Genomic DNA, 16,330 nt, shown 5'->3' with positions numbered 1-16,330 from the left:
TAGGAAGGGGCAGCCCCCCTCATACCCGTAATTGTTTCTGTTCGTTTTAAGTTTTAATGCTGCTCCTTACTTTCAGTCGAAAAAACTTTTTACTTAGTATATTTTAAAAGTGAATTTGACCAAGTTCACTCTAAAATATACTTGAGCACATTTTCCGTGACCAGACACGTGAGCAAATATTAGAATAAAACTGAATATTTTGTCTTTTATCTAACCATTTTGTCTAACCATTATTTTGTCTTTTTTGTTTTATCAGTTGCCTCTTGTATAGGTTTTATAAATTTGGCATATGAATAGTACATTCTAATTTCTGTGTATATATTTTCGTTTTCTTATTTTTTTTTTTTTTTTAAAGATGCTATTAATATTTCTAATTTAAAAAAGAAGACACATTAAAAAAAACACATGTCGAAGGAAGACTATCGAAGGTGGCCGCATGAGAAATAAAAGGTGCTAAACAGCAAAAAAAAGGATCCGAGTCATCTCGGGAAACGATCAGTTGCTCGATAAAAGTTCGTCTTTAGGGTGTCAACTTCCCGGCAAAAATAAATTGCTTCGAGTAAAATAGCGTCATAAGTTTCATTCTCCAACCATTTCTGCATGAGGGAGTGATCTTTCATACTTTTGAAAGACCGAAGAAGTAGGTTAACTGCGTGGATAATATAAGAAAAAAAGGGGTCTGGAGGGGAGGAGTAGGGCCCGGTGCCCCACCGCATGTGCAAGGGCAGATTGAGCGTAATTAACCCATGGAGCTAATTCATAAATTTCGAAAATTAACATTGATCCATAAGTGGATATTTTTTCCTATTGTTCAGTAGAAGCTTAAAACACCTATACAAAGATAATAAAATGCACTGGTATTTTTATTTACCTACTATTGCAAAACTGGCTTCAAAATTTACGCAGTACCAGTGTCACAACATTCTAAGAATATTAGCTTAATCTTAAGGCAACATAGTCCAACGTCCTCTTCATATAGCCTAAATTTAGATACTTGGCTGTGTGGAACATAGATGATATTGGTGAAACCTCCCCATATCTATTTTACAGGTTTAGAAATACCATCAACGATCTTTTACCCTGAAAAATACATGAGGCGCATGCCATATATATGGTCTTAATCCATCAGGAATTTAAGTTTCCGTCGCCACGTGCCAGTTAAATGGCTCCTTCACCTGTCTGATTAAAATGAATATGAATAAACATGTAAAACCATACTAATTACAGCTGAAAGAACGGTTCTTCAATAGAAACATTTCTGTTTGTAGAAATGTTTTCTTTAATACTTTAAGTTGAGATTATTCAAGATCTTCAGAGTTACATAGAAGGCCTAAATTAAAATGTAGGCAAAGTCGGGTTGGATTAAAACAATGACAAACTTCCATAACATCTCTATCACTATTTCTTAAAACATTAGAAAGGCAACATAGAAGCCCAAGTCGTTTTCTAGTTTGTTTTTTTCCTAATTTTATTTCACAAGCTATTCCTTAGCTTTGTATCAGCCATGGCTGTTGACTTATTGATTGACTTAATTATTCTACTTTATATTTCATGCATTCATTTCTACATTGACTGCCGCAGGATCAACTATATCCTTTAGTTGGGTATATTATTCTGGATTGCATTGATGGAAAGCACTTCATCACTGAAAGATCTGTTTATGCGTATGTGTAATCGATAACCAGTTCTGGTTGATGGGTTGCAACATATACTTTGATGTTTTTGGGAAGCTACATGGGCTGATAACAACAAGATGGAAATGTCCTTGTGAGAGCGTCTGCCATAGCTTCAATTAAGGCTGCAATGGCTGAGCTCTGCAACAGAGATAGAAGACTATATTTGAACACTTAACTGAATAGCTGAAAACAAATTAAAAAAAATCTGTTGGGTATTTTCTAGTCCCGACAAGCGTGGGGATTGTTCGAATTTTGTTCGAATCACAAATCCCTGAATCACTAAGGCCGTTTAATTAAAATAGATAGCTCCTTTGAAAGTACTAAAAAAAACTTTAGCGTACAGAACGAGGTATTGACTAAGGGGTGAACCCCCTCATATACCTAACAATCTCTATTCATTCTAAGTTTTAATGTTACTCCTTACTTTAAGCTGAAAAAAACATGTTTTTATTAATTTAATTTCTGATTTTTTTTTAAACAATGCTGGGAAATCGGACGCCCCCTTAATAGAAATGTCCATTCTTTCATGAAAACATCCTTTATGGAAACATCCTTCCACGTAACCCCCTCCTCAGGCCCCTTCACCCAGAAAAAATTCCTCCTGAGAACGTCTGTTTACTTCCCAATAACCAATACTATATGTAAACAATGGGCAAAGTTCATAACTTGCAGCTCTTTCCCCGGGACCCGTGGAGAATTAAGTCCTCCTCAAAGACGTATTTATTAGATTTTCGACTATGCTGAACAAAATGGCTATCTCGAAATTTTGATTGAGTGACTTTGGGAAAAAATGAGCGTGGGAGCGGTCAAATTGCCTTTCAATTTTTTCGGTCACTAAAAAGAACAATAGAACTTTTAATTTCCATTTGAATGAGTTCTCTCACGATATTCTAGGACTACTGGATGGATACTATCACCCCTGGAAAAAAATTGAATAAAATAAACACACATCCGTGATCTTTCTTCTGGCAAAAAATGCAAAATTCCGCATTTTTGCAGATAGGAGCTTGAAACATCTACAGTAGGGTTTTCTGTTATGCTGAATGTGATGGTTAGGTTCTCATTAAGATTCCATTACTTTTAGGGGGTTTCTCTTCCTTTTTTCGAAAATAAGACAATTTTTTCAGGCTCGTAACTTTTGATTGGTAAAACTAAGCTTTGTGAAACTTATGTATTTGAAATCAGCATAAAAATCTGATTCTTTTGATGTATCTACTGGTATTGAAATTCCGTTTTTTAAAGTTTCTGTTACTGTTGAGCCGGGTCGCTCCTTACTTACAGTTCGTTACACGAACTGTTTTAAGTATTACTGCAAAAACTTTTTATTTCTTTTTTCACTGTCTTCAACCTTATCATATCTTTATTTCTTTTTAGTTATAAATAAAAGAGTCAAAGAAATAAATTGCTACAAGTACCTGCATTTCAAGTAGTATTTAAAGACAATGCTAATTCCAATGTAAAAATCCGTTAAGTTCAATGCTTCTTATGAAAAGTTATTTTCATAACAACGTTTGTATAATTTTAGAAAAAAGATGAAAATATTCCTATAAAGGGCGATTTTGATTAAAATTTCATAATCAAACTTAGCGTGTCAAAGAACCTTGTGTCTGAGGTTGCCAGTCCTTATCTACAAAAGCAAAATTGTTCATTTTGCCGAGAAAGCTGGCAAAACACATACGTTTGTGTTGGTCTGTTTGCATGTTTTATTTTCATCAGTTTTAATCGTAACGAGCAGGAGGGAAATCATTTAAATACAAGTTTTAATATTTAGGATAACCCTCAATATGATATCAAAAACAAAACAAAATTAAATGAAAAAAGCAACCTTTCCAAACAAAAATTAAAAGCAACGGTAAAAAAAGCATAATTCATCATACAGATGAGATGGAATGAAGACCACCCAATCCCCCTATTCTTTACCGTAAAGCTCCACTTATTATAGATATTTATTATACAACAACAACTACTACTAAGAGCTCACTGCAACACCAGGCCGCCTGAGGCCAAAACAGATACAAGAGCTCCTCCTTCATGCCAATCTATTCAGATTGGGATGCACGTATTGGCAAATCCAGGACTGGATCCCTTTCCCGAACGAGATTGGATTGTATGTTCAATATGCCATCCACTCAGCTAGGTGGCACAAATATTTGTAAAAAAAGTTTCCACTAATTCGACAAACAACCATCAAATATGACTGCCTTTTTTATTATTAATATAATTTTGGTTTAAAGTTTCCACAAGTTTTTATATTTTATGCACAAAACGCTTGTTAGACTATGCGGTTTATCTGTAACAAATATAATATATTACATTCCTTATTTTAAATTAGATTTGGTTTTAACGGTGTCAATACACTGCTCTTTTATTTCCCTCATTTTGCTTCAATATTTGACATTTTGTACACTTTTCCTCCGGAATTATTGAAAAATTAAACATTTTGTTCTCGTCTTTTACTCTTAAATCATTAACGCTCATTCAGCATTTAAAAAAGTACATTCTTTATTTAGTTCCCTATTTAGTTTAAAGCAAAACTGATGATTCAAAAACAAATTAGAGAAATAGCTTTTGACAAAGGACTGAAGAGGATTTAAAAATGGGGCAGTTTTTTAGAAATAGTCATAGACCAACGAGATATTCTTAGTTGAAGAATGCACAGAAAAATATCTGGTTTCAAATACTTAAGGGTTCTAGTACTTTAAAACCGGACAACAATGCGCAAGGTCAACTATAATGCCGAGCCCCCTGTTACTTAGCTATGTCGTCACAGCCAAAATAACAAATTGCTAAATTTTATATTTAGGGTAGTTAAAACTCCTAAAGGAAACTCACGTTAACTGTATGCTCAATTTAATTGTTGGAGCTCCTTCCTTGGTTGTCAGCTTATGCTGACCTTTTCTATGTTCGATTGGGTTTAGACTCAACTCCCAGCCTCTAATTGCTCGAGGTAGTGAAATGGAGTCAATTTCTACTGTTGTCCAAGATCTTTTTGTAAGAACAGTGAGAGACATACAGGCAGGAGCAAATATCGCACTGGAAAAGAGAGAGTAGCTTAAAAGGAAGAAAAAACTACTATAACTATTATTTGATGAAATATTAACCTATTGGAAAATTTACTTCTTCTGCTCAAATAGTTCGGGGTAAGGAATTGTAAGAAAGGAGTGAGTCGGCTCAATAGTAACCGAAACTCTTAAAAAAAATTTTTTAATAGCAATTACTGCATTAAAAGAATTGGCTTTTGATGCTGATTATAAATGCATAAAATTAATTAAGATTAATGATACCCATCAAAAGCTAAAGGCCTGAGAAAATTTGCCTGATCATAGGCAGTGCAATTGCCCTGCCTAAGAAAAGAACGATGTTGGTACAATGAATTATTTTTTATTTCATTTTTTTTTTTGTTTTTGTTTTTCCATACTAGGGCACTTCGTATCGAAGGAGTTGTCGTGGAAACTTTGAAAAGGGCTCATTCGATCGGAAATTGGAGTGGCTAGTCCCCTTTGTAATAGTCAAAAGTGATCGGAGGGCAACTTACCCCCCACCCCACGCCAATCATTCTCCCAAACACATCCAATAAAAATTTTGAGATAGCCATTTTGTTCAGCGTAGTTGATTTCATGATAGAAAATACATTTTGAGGAAGAAACTCCCCCAAAACCCTCAGGGCAAGGGTTTTTAAGTTGTGCCCTGGGGGCATATAAGAACGATGTTAGCACAATGTATTATTTATTATTTTTCCTTTAGAGCAGGGCACTTCGTATCGAAGAAGTTGTCGTAAAAACTTTGAAAAGGGCGTATTCAATTGGATATTGGAGTGGCTTGTGCCTTTTTTTATAGTCGAAAGTGATTTGAAGGTGACTAAAACCCCTTTCATGCCCACCATTTACCGAAACACATCCAATAAAAATTTTGAGATAGCTATTTTGTTCAGCGTAGTTGATTTTTGGATAGAAATTATGGTTTTGAGGAGGACTCTCCTCCACTGCCCTCAGGGCAAGTGTTGTAATTTATGCCCTGGGGGCATATAAGGTTCTTACATAAAGGTTTTTATATAAACGTTGTCGTAGAAACTTCAAAAAAGGCTCATTCGATTGGAAAGTCCCATAGACTAGTGCTGTTTTTAATAGTCGAAAGTGATTGGAAGGCACCTAACCCCCCTCTCACGCTCGCTTTGCCCCAAAACAAATACAATCAAAATTATGAGATATCTTTTTTCTTCAACGTAGTTTTAAGTTCCGGAAATTCGATCTTTGACGATGACACCCCCCCCCCACACACACACACACAGCCTTCAGGATAAGGATTGTAAGTTATGCCCTGGGGGCCTATAAGGTTTTTATATAACGCGTTGTCGTGGAAACTTCAAAAAGGACTCATTTGATAGGAAATTTAAATGGATAGTGCCCTTTTTAATAGTTGAAAGTGATTGGAAGGCAACTTACACCCCTTCCACGCCCTCTATTTCCCCAAACACATCCAATAAAAATTTTAAGATAGCCATTTTGTCCCACGCAGTTCAAAGTTCAGGAAGTTATACCCTTGAGTAGGACACTCCCCCCACAGTCTTCAGGTCAAGGGTTATAAGTTTTGCCCTTGGGGCATTTAAGGTTTTTATTGAAATTTTTGTGGTAAAAACTGGAAAGAGGGCTCATTCGATTTGAAATTCAAAGGGCTAATGCCCGTTTTAATAGTCAAAAGGGATTTGAGTGCAACTAACCCCCCTCTGACGTCCACCTTTTCTACAAATACATCCAATCAAAAGTTTCACGCCCACTATTTTAACAAAAACGTAAGTAGTATCTATATACGCAATATGAACCCTACAAGAATATGCTCAAAAGTGTAATAGATACGAACTCTACAAGAAAACCTACGCCTGAAGCAGTGTAGTATCACGTGGACATTGCAAAAAAGTTGGCTACCTATAAAGTGGTCAAACACGCTTTGAGAGTATGGTTGTTTTTTTTTTTTGTTATTTTAAATGGAAAACTAGAGATTGTCAAATTGCGTTATCCACTGTTCCATTTCTTTAAATTATGTGCTATCAAGAGCGGTTTCTGTTTTTTTTTGGACAATTGCCTTTAGCCAAGAAAAGTTTGATATGAATGTGTCGGTAGATAGCATTTGCGAATTGGATCCTACAATCAGAATTGTTTGATTTACATTTGCAAAAAAGGGATAAGGGATTTGCGAATTTTAACGAGAAATGACTGAAAAGTGTTTTGGGGGAGATGCGTTGATTGGCAGAAGGGTTTCTTAGAGTACTTATAGTGCTGTACGGTGGGCCGAGCTGCTAGCGAAAAACCAGAGTGGATGACTTGAAAATAAAATTTTTAACGAGAAATGTCTGAAAAGTGTTTTGGGGGAGATGGGTTGATTGGCAGAAGGGTGTCTTAGAGTACTATAAGTACTAAATAAAGAATGTACTTTTTTAAATGCTGAATGAGCGTTAATGATTTAAAAGTAAAAGACGAGAACAAAATGTTTAATCTTTCCATAATTCTGGAGGGAAAGTGTATAAAATGTCAAATATTGAAACAAAATGAGGGAAATAAAAGAACCGAGCGTTGACACCGTTAAAATCAAATCTAATTTAAAATAAGGATTGTAATATATTATATTTGTTACAGATAAACCGCATAGTCTAACAAGCGTTTTGTGCATGAAATATTAAAACTTGTGGAATCTTTCACCCAAAATTATATTAATAATAAAAAAGGAACTCATATTTGATGGATGTTTTTCGAATTAGTGGAAACTTTGTTTACAAATCATCCTATATATCCTGTATCTGTGCCACTTAGCTGAGTGGATGGCATACTGAGCTTACAATTCAATGTCGTTCGGGAAAGGGATCCAGTCCTGGTTTTGCCAATACGTGCATCCAATCTGAATAGATTGGGACGAAGAAGGAGCTCTTGTATCTGTTTTGGCCTCAGGCGGCCTGGTGTTGCAGTGAGCTCTTAGTAGTAGTAGTTGTAGTATAATAAATATCTATAATAAGTGGAGCTTTACGGTAAAGAATAGGGGGATTGGGTGGTCTTCATTCCATCTCATCTGTATGATGATTTAAGCTAATTTTTTACCGTTGATTTTTATTTTTGTTTGAAAAGGTTGCTTTTTTCTTTTAATTTTGTTCTTTTTTTGATATAATATTGAGTTATCCTAAATGTTAAAAATTGTATTTAAATGATTTCCATCCTGCTCGATACGATTAAAACTGATGAAAATAAAACATGCAAACAGACAAACACAAACGTATGTGTTTTTCCAGCCTTCTCGGCAAAATGAAAAATTTTGCTTTTGTAGATAAGGACTGGCAACCTCAGACACAAGGTTCTTTGACACGGTAAGTTTGATTATGAAATTTTAATCAAAATCGCCCTTTGTAGAAATATTTTCACCTTTTTTTCTAAAATTATACAAACGTTGTTATGACAATAACTTTTGATAAGAAACATTGAACTTAATGGATTTTTAAATTGGAATCAGTATTGTCTTTAAATACTGCTTGAAATGCAGGTACTTGTAGCAATTTATTTCTTTGACTCTTTTTATTTATAACTAAAAAGAAGAAAGGATATGATAAGGTAGAAGACAGTGAAAAAAAGAAATAAAAAGTGTTTGCAGTAATACTTAATACAGTTTGGTGCAACGAACTGTAAGTAAGGAGCGACCCGGATCAACAGTAACCGAAACTCTAAAAAACGGAATTTTAATACCAGTAGATACATCAAAAGAATCAAATTTTTATGCTGATTTCAAATACACAAGTTTCATAAAGCTTAGTTTTACCAATCAAAAGTTACGAGCCTGAAAACATTGTCTTATTTTCGAAAAAAAGAAGAGACATACCCTAAAAGTAATGGAATCTTAATGAAAACCAAACCATCACATTCAGCATAACAGAAAACCCTATTGTAGATGTTTTAAGCTCCTATCTTCAAAAATGTGGAATTTTGCATTTTTTGCCAGAAGAAAGATCACGGATGTGTGTTTATTTTATTTTTTTCCAGGGGTGATAGTATCCATCCAGTAGTACTGAGAGAACTCATTCAAATGGAAATTAAAAGTTCTATTGTTCTTTTTAGTGACCAAAAAATTTAAAGGCAATTTGACCGCTCCCACGCTCATTTTATTTCCCAAAGTCACTCAATCAAAATTTCGAGATAGCCATTTTGTTCAGCATAGTCGAAAATCTAATAAATACGTCTTTGAGGAGGACTTAATCCTCCACGGTTCCCGGGGAAAGAGCTGCAAGTTATGAACTTTGCCCATTGTTTACATATAGTATTGGTTATTGGGAAGTAAACAGACGTTCTCAGGAGGAATTTTTTCTGGGTGGAGGGGCCTGAGGAGGGGGTTACGTGGAAGAATGTTTCCATAAAGGATGTTTCCATGAGAGAATGGACATTTCTATTAAGGGGGCGTCGGATTTCCCAGCATTGTTTAAAAAAAAATCAGAAATTAAATTTAAAAAACCTGTTTTTTCAGCTTAAAGTAAGGAGCAACATTAAAACTTAGAATGAATAGAGATTGTTAGGTATATGAGGGGGTTCACCCCTTAGTCAATACCTCGTTCTTTATGCTAAAGTTTTTTTTAGTACTTTCAAAGGAGCTATCTATTCTAATTAAACGGCCTTAGTGATTCAGGGATTTGTGATTCGAACAAAATTCGAACTTTAGCGTAAAGAGCGAGGTATTGACTAGGGGGTGAGCCCCCTCATATATGTAATAATGTCTGTTCGTTTTCAGTTTTAATGTTGCTCTTTACTTTCAGTTGAAAAAACTTGTTTTTTTATTTAGGCCTAATACTAATAAAAGCCAGAGTTTTTGGCTTCCCATCTGGAAGCCACTGTCTTAAATAATAGTCTTCCCCATTATTTTATTTTTTGTTTCATTTTAATTGTTCGTATTTAGTATTATTTCGTTTGAAAGATCTATACAACACTATCAAACAGGCTATATCTGTTTAATCCTATAATAAGCTGTCATTGATAGCTATATAACCACAATTTCAATTATAACATATGTAGCAGCAGCACCACTTGTCTTTACGATAAATTCTTTTGACAAATCTTGCTCTTAGTTTAGAAAAATTTAGTGCAAGAGTGAGAGGTTTAGGAGATGGCTGCCACCCTATTATATAAGATGGCTCATTTAAGTATTTAACGTTGTTCGTTACTTTAACTTTTTCTTTCATCGAATGTCTTTGCCTTTTTTAACATCAAATTTACGCAAGAAGGACTGCACCTTCCTGCCTCTGATGCTTAAGCTTAACTGTTGCATAAAAATTCTTCGACAATAAAAATAATCACTGAAGAAGGTGCACGCTCGAATATTCTTAGGAGTGGGAAGATAGTGAGAAAGAGGGCGGAGAGGTGTAAAAAATCTTGCGAATGATTTTTAAGGTATTCATTTATTTTTCAAGGGAAGGTGGGCTTCATCGGATAAATATTCTTCTTTAGGATACCTTTGACATGAATGCGATGTTTCATTTCTCACTGAACACCTTTGAATAATAAAAGACAATCTATTACCCCCTCAGTCCATACACTGTGCATTTAGTTCAAAAATATTTTACTAAATGACAGCCTCCTCCCATGTTTATCGGATGAACTGATCAGGTCAACATAGGAGGATTTTAGACTTAGGTTCCAAAACGCAATTTTGAGGCTTCAGAACCCCTTTTCCCATAAAATTATTCCCTAGATAACTGGCCAATAGCTGCAGTGCTACTACGGAATGTTGTATAACATATAGTAATACAGCAATACAGTAATGTAGTAATGCAGCATATAGTCTGTTCCACATTAATGACCGTTAATTTTGCGTTGACTATAAGCGTGGTATGGAGACAAACGAGCCACCGCGTGGTATTACGGGCTCCAAGACTGGGAAGCAAGTAGCTTCTTGATAGTCATCTCTATTCATATACGTAATGATTTTTGTTCATTTTGTTTTGTTGTTGCTCCTTACTTTCAGTTGAAAAAACTGGATTAAAAGAATTTAATTTCTGATTTTTTCAAATAATACCGGGAAATACAGCTCTCTCCATGAAAAATTCTGGTATTTGTTTATTACACGCTACTCACTCAAGTTTACGATGTGTAAAACTTCGAGAACAAACCAATTTCTTCGTTAGTTTCTTCGTTACTTTAGAAACAAAATTTGGGCTATATATTTACACATTAGGGAGGGGGGGGGGCATTTTCCACTGGGGGTATTTTGCAGAATTTGTTTTAGGGGGGGGGTAATTTCTGCAAGGGGTTATTTTCCGATGGGGGGGGGGCTAAACGCCTAGAACCATTTTAAACATTTGAAAATACCACAAAAAAGCACATTCTTTCTATATCATTCTCACAATAATTGATAGTATTCTCATTATTGTTTCAAAATATAATTCTCAAAATAATTTATTTTTAGCTTTTCGGTTACTATTGGGACTCTTTACTCAAAGTGCATCCCTGTGACGTTTTCAAAGACTGACCTTTATTTCTTAAGATAATTTTTTTTAGTATCTCATGTGATTTTGATAGCAAAAACACATGCATCTAGCTAGCTATTTACAAATATTAGTTCTTGTCAAAGAGCCTGTAATAGCTCTTACAAGGAGAAGTTTCTTTTTAAGGTTAACAAGTGCTTATTTATCCATGCAAATTTTTAATATTGCACATCTTTGTCTAATGCACCCATTTATACTGTCAGAGACGACGAGGGAGGGAGAGGAGTCACTGCAACTTTTTCCTTTTTCATTTAATTAAATTCAATATTTATTATTTATTTATATTTTATCTTTAACTTTTATGTATATTTTCTTTCAGATCGTCCCCTGCTCTACTGCAATCAGACGAGCCAAGGAACATGTCAAGAAGGAAACTTAAAAGTACAGTATACCCATCTCTACCTCACAAACTTCATCACAAGCAGAAAAACAAAGTGAAACAGAAAAACTCAAGGAACAAAAACAAGAACAGAAGGAAAATCGAGAGAAAATTTTAAAGGAAAGAAAAAAAGAAAAAGAGGAAAGACGATAGAAAGAAAATAAGACATACTGAGTAGATTATTTTTGACAAATTTATTTTTTGAAATTTCATCCGGCTGGTAAGCCTACTTGGCAGTCTATAACGTATCACCTTTTTAATTTTACTGTACTATCAATTGCAAGCCATTAATCATACGGTGAACTGGTAACGATCTAAACTTTTATTAGAACATTCTGATCCCTCATTTCTTTTTTTTTAAATATAAACAGTTTGTGGTAACGAACTGTAAGTAAGGAGCGACCCGGCTCAATGGTTACCGAAACTCTAGAAAACAGGTTTTGGATACCGATAGATACATCAAAAGAATAAAATTTTACCGCTGATTTCAAATATATAAATTTCCTCAAGTTTAGTCTTACCCATCAGAAGTTACAAGCCTGAGAAAATTTGAGTTATTTTCAAAAAAAAGGAGAAAGATCCCCTAAAAGCTATAGAACCTTTATGAAAATCACAACATCATATTCAGCGTATCAGAAAACCCTCCGATAGAGGTTTCAAGTTCATATCTACAAAAATGTGGAATTTTGCATTTTTTGCCGGAAGTAAGATCACAAATGGGTGTTTATTTTATTTTATTTTTTTCTTTGTTTTTTTCCCAGGAATGATTGTATCCACCCAGTGGTGCTAGAACCTCGTTGGAGGAATCATTGGAAAGGAAATTAAAAGTTCTAGTGCCCTTTTTAAATGACCAAAAAAGGAGGGCAACTATAACCCCTCACACGCTCATTTTTTCCCCAAAGTCACTCGATCAAAATTTTGAGATATCTATTTTGTTCAGCATGGTCGAAAATATGATAACTATGTCCTTTAGAGTAGGAACCTGTTACTGAATCCGGAACAAGATTTAATGTTCTTGGTAAAAGCCCGGACGAGATTTAATGTCCATGGTAAAGTGTTATTTCTAGACCAATCAGGTGTCTAGAATCCCTGTACGTACAAGATCACACATCTCTCTGGATTGCATTGATTGAAAGCATTTCATCATTGAAAGATTTGTTTATGCGTATGTGTAATCGAAAACCAGTTCTGGTTGATGGGTTGCAATATATACTTTGATCTTTTTGGGAAGCTGCATGGGCTGATAACGACAAGATGGAAATTTCCTTGTGAGACCGTCTGTCATAGCGCGTGGCTTCAATTACGGGGGCAATGGCTGAGCTCTGCAAAAGAGATGCAAGACTATATTTGAATACTGAATAGCTGAAAACCAATTAAAAAAAAATCTGTTGGGTATTTTCTAATCCTAACAAGCGTGGGGATTGCAGGATTTATGAGGTTTGGAACATCATTATCAGGACCTTTTTTAGGCCAAGACACTGTATTAAGGCCATGCAGAGTGACAAAACACCACTAGATGTTAGTGAGGTGTTGTCAGTTGATATTGCTTTGGAGGTTCGTATTGCGCATTGCTCGTATTGCGTATTGCTTCGGAGGTTCGATTGCTTTGGTTGATGTTGCTTTGGAGTTGGTATTGCTGACAATATTTCTTTTTTTTGTGCTCTTGTCCAATCGTTAGTAAATACATCTTTGATTTTGATATTCAGCTTCAAAATTTTTTTTTAACAAGTTTGTAAGTTTGTTCAGCTATACTAAAATCTATATATACATATATGTATATATATATATATATATATATATATATATATATAAATTTATAAACTAAATATATAAATTTTATTAAGTTTAGTATAACTCATCAGAGGCTACGAGCCTGAGAAAATTTACCTGATTTTGGAAAGAGGGGGGAAACATCCCTTACAAATTAAAACTTTTTAATGAAAATCACACCGTCAGATTCAGCGTAATAGGTTTCAAACTCATATCTCCAAAAATGTGTAAATTTGTATTTTTGCCAGAAGAAAGATCACGGATGCGTTATATACGAAAGTAAGTTCGTTACGTAAGTTAATTTGTAAATTACTTCAGAACCAAATTTAGAGAAACCCATTTAGCAAACAATTTTTTTAAATACCATTTATAAGTTTGTTCAGCTGTTTCAAAATCTAGATGTAGGTACGTATAGCTTTATAAAGTTTTTGTAAATTTGAATCTGAAGGAAGAAACGCCTCGAAAAGAATAATTAAAAATCTGTAACCGATCCCCATAAAGGGTTATTCAGTGAAGGGTTCAAGAAATCTACACAGCCTACTAATTAGACAGGGCAAATAACTAGTGTCGTTAATATCCAAAATGTTTTTTTTTGGGGGGGAGGGGTAGCCAGAGATTTTACTGACTGGCTGGTCATTTTTACTGAGTGTTTTTTTTGTCAATAAATAGCATAATGTCCGTTTCAAATAAAATATGTAAAATCACTGCACAAGTTGGTAAAATCGCTGCATTTACCAGCCGAGATTTATACTTCGGTACATAGCATGTGCGTAAATAACATCTAATGGTGTTTTGGCACTCTGCATGGCCTTAATACAGTGTCTTGCCCTAAAAAAGGTCCTGATAATGATGTTCCAAACCTCATAAATCCTGCACTTCCTACGCTTGTTGGGATTAGAAAATACCCAACAGATTTATTTTAATTTGTTTTCAGCTACTCAGTTAAATATTCAAATATAGTCTTCTATCTTTGTTGCAAAGCTCAGCCATTAACCCCGTAATTGAAGCTATGGCAGACGCTCTCACAAGGATATTTCCATCTTGTTGTTATCAGCCCATGTAGCTTCCCAAAAACATCAAAGTATATGTTGCAACCCATCAACCATAACTGGTTATCAATTACACATACGCATAAACAGATCTTTCAGTGATGAAGTGCTTTCCATCAATGCAATCCAGAGTAATATACCCAACTAAAGGATATAGTTGATCCTGTAGCAGTCAATGTAGAAATGAATGCATGAAATATAAAGTATAATAAGTGAAATAAAATTAGGACAAAAACAAACTAGAAAACGACATGGACTTCTATGTTGCCTTTCTAATGTTTTAAGAAATAGTGATAGAGATGTTATGGAAGTTCATGATTAAAATCTAGCATATTTCAAATATGTTTAAAAAAAACAATACCAGTGCAGAGCAACCGGGTAACAAACTCTTTTAATCTGCACATCCCACTATTCTCATAGTTTATTAGATTGGGTGGAAAGGTTTGTTTTTTCCCCCTCCATTTTGCTTTTTGAAAGCACTTCATCACTTCAAGTAAAACTTCCCTTTGTCAAATCAGAGCACACAACGCGTACGTTTGTCATTGTTTTAATCCATCACGACTTTGCCTACGTTTTAATTTAGGCCTTGTATGCAACTCTGAAGATCTTGAATAATCTCCACTTAAAGTATTAAAGAAAACATTTCTACAAACGGAAACGTTTCTATTGAAGAACCGTTCTTTCAGCTGTAATTATTATGGTTTTACATGATTATTCCTATTCATTTTAATCAGCTAGGTGAAGGAGCCATTTAACTGGCACGTGGCAACGGAAACTTAAATTCCTGATGGATAAAGACCATATATATGGCATGCGCCTCATGTATTTTTCAGGGTAAAAGATCGTTGATGGTATTTCTAAACCTGTAAAATAGATATGGGGAGGTTTCACCAATATCATCTATGTTCCACACAGCCAAGTATCTAAATTTAGGCTATATGAAGAGGACGTTGGACTATGTTGCCTTAAGATTAAGCTAATATTCTTAGAATGTTGTGACACTGGTACTGCGTAAATTTTGAAGCCAGTTTTGCAATAGTAGGTAAATAAAAATACCAGTGCATTTTATCATCTTTGTATAGGTGTTTTAAGCTTCTACTGAAAAATAGGAGAAAATATCCACTTATGGCTCAATGTTAATTTTCGAAATTTATGAATTAGCTCCATGGGTTAATTACGCTCAATCTGCCCTTGCAAATGTGTTGGGGCACCGGGCCCTACTCCTCCCCTCCAGACCCCTTTTTTTCTTATGTTATCCACGCAGTTAACCTACTTCTTCGCTCTTTCAAAAGTATGAAAGATCACTCCCACATGCAGAAATAGTTGGAGAATGAAACTTATGACGCTGTTTTACTCGAAGCAATTTATTTTTGCCGTGAAGTCGACACCCTAAAGACAAACTTTTATCGAACCACTGATCAGTTCCCGAGATGACTCGGATCCTTTTTTTTGCTGTTTTGCACCTTTTATTTCTCATGCGGCCACCTTCGATAGTCTTCCTTCGACATGTTTTTTTTAATGTGTCTTCTTTTCTAAATTAGAAATATTAATAGCATATTTAAAAAAAATAAAAAAAAATAAGAAAACGAAAATATATACACAGAAATTAGAATGTATTATTCATATGCCAAATTTGTTAAACCTATACAAGAGACAACTGATAAAACAAAAAAGACAAAATAATGGTTAGACAAAATGGTTAGATAAAAGACTAACTTTTCAGTTTTATTCTAATATTTGCTCACGTTTCTGGTCACGGAAAATGTGCTCAAGTATATTTTAGAGTGAACTTGGTAAAATTCACTTTTAAAATATACTAAGTAAAAAGTTTTTTCGACTGAAAGTAAGGAGCAGCATTAAAACTTAAAACGAACAGAAACAGTTACGTGTATGAGAGGGGCTGCCCCTTCTTATTCTCTCGCTCTTTGCGCTAAAGACTTAAGGTTAATTA

General features: G+C 34.6%; 1 protein-coding gene across 3 annotated transcripts in view; it reads right to left on the bottom strand.

Moving 5' to 3' along the window:
* Dlish (Dachs ligand with SH3s) overlaps nucleotides 1–14,854 on the bottom strand; it is a 105,544-nt gene extending 90,690 nt beyond the window's left edge. For 2 of the 3 annotated variants that reach the window (XM_089102079.1, XM_089102071.1), the window contains exon 1: nucleotides 4,509–4,707. The gene's annotated coding sequence lies outside the window, so the exon portion shown is untranslated. Of the gene's footprint in view, nucleotides 1–4,508; nucleotides 4,708–14,740 lie in introns of those variants that run through there. The other variant, XM_089102086.1, reaches the window with a different exon arrangement.
* Nucleotides 14,855–16,330: the final 1,476 nt, after the last annotated feature.

The sequence above is a fragment of the Artemia sp. Qi Xiang Cuo genome, chromosome 2 (assembly GCF_049724085.1).
Source record: "Artemia sp. Qi Xiang Cuo chromosome 2, ASM4972408v1, whole genome shotgun sequence".
Lineage (NCBI taxonomy): Eukaryota > Metazoa > Arthropoda > Branchiopoda > Anostraca > Artemiidae > Artemia > Artemia sp. Qi Xiang Cuo.
The sequence above is the reverse complement of the archived record's forward strand: the minus strand, read 5'-3'. Positions and strand labels throughout refer to the sequence as shown.